The 4,664-nt window shown below is 36.4% G+C and overlaps 1 protein-coding gene across 2 annotated transcripts in view; it reads right to left on the reverse strand.

Annotated features, from left to right (window-relative positions):
* LRRTM4 (leucine rich repeat transmembrane neuronal 4) overlaps positions 1–4,664 on the reverse strand; it is a 768,419-nt gene that overhangs the window by 47,802 nt on the left and 715,953 nt on the right. The gene's annotated exons all lie outside the window — the stretch shown is intronic.

Consider the following 4,664-nt stretch of genomic DNA (forward strand, 5'->3'; position numbering starts at 1 on the left):
CCTAATTTCACTCTTGTTGCCCCGGCTGGAGTGTAGTGGCATGATCTGGACTCATTGCAACCTCCACCTCCCAGGTTCAAGTGATTCTCCTGCCTCAGCTTTACTGAGTAGCTGGCATTACAGGCATGCACCAGCACACCAGGCTAATTTTGCATTTTTAGTAGAGATGGGATTTCATCATGTTGGTCAGGCTGGTCTCGAACTCCTGACTTTGTGATCCACTTGCCTCGACCTCCCAAAGTGCTGGAAATATAGGGGTGAACCACCGCAGCCCGTCTATTTTCTTTGTTTCTTATTTATTCATGTATTTTCTTTTACTTTCATTTAAAAATTATGTATAATGTTCATTCATTGCTTTTTCACAATAAAAATATTTTCCTACTACATTGAAAATACATATACACTGATTTTGAAGGTGGGGGGGGAAGCATACATAGACCTATGAAGAAGAGTCAGGAACTACCTGAAATCTAATCACGCCGAAAGAAACACAATCACAATGTTGGGGGTTGTCTTTTATCTATTGATACATATATATAATTTATCCTACTTTCATATATGGAAAACCACTGTTAACATTTTTAATTTTTTTAGCACCCTTTTATTTTCTTGAAAGGTATAAGCCAGTATTCTGAAGTCCACTTCTAAATTTCTAGAACTGGTGTAGGATGATTCTGGAATATGCCATTACTTGCCCAAGTAAGGTTGAATGTTGTCTGGCCAGGACACTTTCCTACAACACATTCCACCAGGAAACTCATAAACAATAGGAATTGCTGAGTGTTTTCTGCTGAACTTTTTTTTTTTTTTCAGTTCAGCTCAGAAAATAGATGGCAATCTTCACATTTTAAAAAGATGTTTTCCTCCATTTCTTTTCCATTTTAGCAGAGACAGTAAAGAATTCAAATTATATAATATCTCTGTCCTCCACACCAGCTGTGTTTTGTGTTTGTCAGATGCTTAGAGTGATTTTCAAACAGCTGGGTTTTCTCAACCATATTTTACCCCAATTATCTTTCTCCATGATCTTCAAAGCTATTTCAAATGATTTCTCCCCTGATTCAATACACATGTTTATAGTATAAAAAAAATTTAGAAAATAGAGAAGAAAATGATGAAGAAAATCAGAGTCAGCTATAATGACACCAACCAGTGATAAATAACATTAACATCCTTTTATCCGTGGTCAGTCTCCTACACATACACATACCTGCAATCCCATTGTACATTTTGTTTTGTAAGCTTTACACCTTATACAATGGCTTTAATAGTTTCCATTTTCATTCAGTATTTTCCTAAGTGTGGACTTTGATGTCTGCAGTCCCTCACTCCCACTGGCCCCCTCTCCAGTGTTCCCTTATCAGTTGTGTCAGCTCTTTCTTTTAAGTGCTCAGGACTAAAACCATGGACTCTTCCATGACTCTTCATTTTCACAAACTACATCAAATCCTCAGAAAATCCCAGTAACTTTGGAAAAAAAAGTTGTAACCTACACACTTCCTACCCTTCACCTGCTAATCCCTCAGCCAGACAATCACTAATTCTTGTCTTGTCTATGAGAGCAATTTCTCTTCTTTCATTCTTGCCACCCCTACCATTGCTTAAATGTAAGTCAGACCATGCACTCCTCTGCTTAGTGTCTGCCATGCCATACTATCACCCTGAAAATAAAAACCAAATACAAGCCTTGGCCTACAAGAACCTGGACGAGTGGCCTGTGCTGCCTTTCTGATGTATTTCTCTTCTCTACTTTCTCATGTGGATCCAGCCACAGTTACTTGCTTAATAATCCTTGGACATGCTGAGCTTGCTTCTGAGCATCTTTGGACTTTCTGTTTTCTCAGAATGTTAGACCTTTTCCAAGATAGCTTCATGGTACCTTTCCTCACTTTATACAGTTCCTATTCAAACCTCATAGACTCCTGCCCTGACCAACCTATAAAAAAATTCATCAGCTGTGACTTGTTCTCCATTCTGCTTTATGTTTCTTCATAGCATGTATCACCAACTGATATTATGTTCCATATTGATTTACTCATTTTATTTTCTACATCCCCCACTAGAATGTAAATGAAATGAAGACAGAGATATTGTCAGTTTTTGTTAATCACTATATTCCCAATATCTTGAAAATGAGTGGCACACCACACCCACTCACTCATTGATGAACGATTCTCCTTTAATTGAACAGTCTTTGTTTTCTCTTATAAGTGACAATTCCAATCCTTGATGATGTCTTAAGGATAAATTCTAAGAAGCTAATTATTTTTAAAATTTGAACATTTTGTAATATTATCCTCAATAACATATTTTTCTAATTTATGCTTCCACCCAAAGAATATAACCTAATTTCACCAAAAGGATATAAAATGGAATAACTATTTTCTTATAATCTTATCACACTGAATTTTATCATTTTTGCTCTTATATTTTTGATTTGTTTGTAAGAATGGGTGCTTGTTTTAGCATTTTAGCTATTATTGATAAAATTGCTTTGAGATCACTTATGTAAACACCCTGCTGCACAGTGAGGTATTAATACAGGTTAATGAATAAGCAAAAAAAAAATGTCTAAACATATTGCTTTCACCAAGAAGTTATAAAATCTATAGAAATTATATTCCAAATATAAAAGTCTATGCTTTGCAACCTGCTGTAACTTAACTTCCTTACTTAGTTTCTATTTGTTTTACTAAAATATTAAAGTTCTTGCTTCAGTAGGATTATTGGCCTCTTAATGTAAAAGATGCTTTGAAATCAATGGATAAATAATAAAAGCATAGAGATTACCTGTGAATGTGCTTTCTCAAGGAATTAAAATTTAAGAGGTTTACTTCTAGTTATTATACAACATGACACACTCTCTCTTCTCACTGACCCGTGATGTGGGTTATTCTGAGAAATACCACACTCTTCAATAGCACATCTGGTAATATTGTAATCACTGGTTAAAAAAAAAAAGTTAATAAGTAGATTCACTGGCAACAAATCAGATGTTTGGATGTGACTAATTGAAATATAGAAAGGAAAATGAAAAGTCCTTATTCTAACAAAGTACCCCCACCCCACCCTGTCCAGCACAACACTTTAGCCTCCTCCTTACCTTGTACCAGTCATGAACCCTGGATTTCTATAGTTAACTTCGTTCTGTTAAGGCTTTGCTGCAAAAGGTTATTACTAACATGCTATAATATAGAGTTCCTGACATAGGCACCCAATGAATATGTTTTCAAGTGTGCATGAGTTAATCTTAGGAGAGAAAAAATAAACATTGGCACCCTGTAGTTCTTTTGCCTTTGTATGTTTTCCAATTTTGTAGTTGCTACAAAGTAGCTTGTGAGGCTTGAAGGCCCAAGATGGATGAATAGGCATTTTGAAGAGGAAAATGTGGGCAAGGACAAAATAACATTGGCTGGGGACTCTTGGGAGGAAAGCAAACTGTCTGAGAATTCAGAGGTGGTAGCCAGCCAAACATTACAAGTTTAGCTAAGGCCATTCATCTGGTGGGAAAACCTATTCCCTTTGGCTCTCATTTCAGTCAGGATGTCAGCCTTGTTTCTGCCATGTACATGCCTAGCAGGTGAATGTGTTTATGTAGAATGCAAGGGTTAGCATAAGAGAGATATAAACGCCAAAAGGACTGGCTTCATGTATGTATGACCTGTGCACCCATCTTGAGAAGGATCCCATGCTTGCTCTGTGAAACAATTTTTGGACAAAGTCATCTCATTTTTATTTTACCTGTCCTGAACAACAGGAGGCAGCCAATTAGAATTCAAATTCTCAAGAGCTGAAAGCAAGCCTTCATTTGACCAGGAAGATTAGAAATTGGCAGGGATGAAGGATAGGAAAACATGTAAAACTGAATTTCTTTCCTAGGTTTGACTCATTGCTTTTATTACATAACAGGTTTACACCTTTACTTTTCTTATGTTTTCCGTACTCCCATGGAAAACCCCCTTCTCCATACTCCCATTGTATTAAATATGTTTCCTAAGAATTGTATTTCAAACACTGAGTTTATTTTTTTCCTGGAGCAGTAAAACGTTAAAATAACTTATACTCCTTTTGATAGATGGAGTTATTTGAACTTCATAAAGCACTAAGAAAAATTTATAGGGTAACTGAATAATAAACACAGCTAGTGGAAGCCTTTGAGGTCTGGAATGAGGAGTGAAACAATGTATACTTCCTCCTACCTCATATATCTAATCCAATTTTCAGATCTAGGATCCATTCTAGTCACTTAAACACCACATAAACTTCTTTGACATTTAATTATATTATGTATATGCCTGGTACTATAGAAGAACTGACAGAATGAAAACTTCATTGAGTGTTTTCCTGGCCGCTAACCAATGAAATGCTCTCTGAGAAGGAATAGTGGTTAACAAATGCTGATAGGTGTAATGGCCCTGGCAGTAAATTCTCCATTCTTAAGAGACTGTTGGGAAGGCCTGAGAGTGGCAGCTTGCTAAACTGTGGTTTAAATTGACTGGGAATACTTGTAAAGATTGAAATGAGATTTAACAGGCTCAGCATGGGTTTGATAAGAGCCTGTATCACCAAGGGACATTTAATTCAGTATAATTATTGGCTTTAGGTTATAGATGGGTTGCTTCCAGCCCCAACACTTTCCTATGAAGGAGACTGTTACAAATAAA

The sequence above is a fragment of the Colobus angolensis genome, unplaced genomic scaffold (assembly GCF_000951035.1).
Source record: "Colobus angolensis palliatus isolate OR3802 unplaced genomic scaffold, Cang.pa_1.0 Scaffold249, whole genome shotgun sequence".
In the NCBI taxonomy this organism is placed as follows: domain Eukaryota; kingdom Metazoa; phylum Chordata; class Mammalia; order Primates; family Cercopithecidae; genus Colobus; species Colobus angolensis.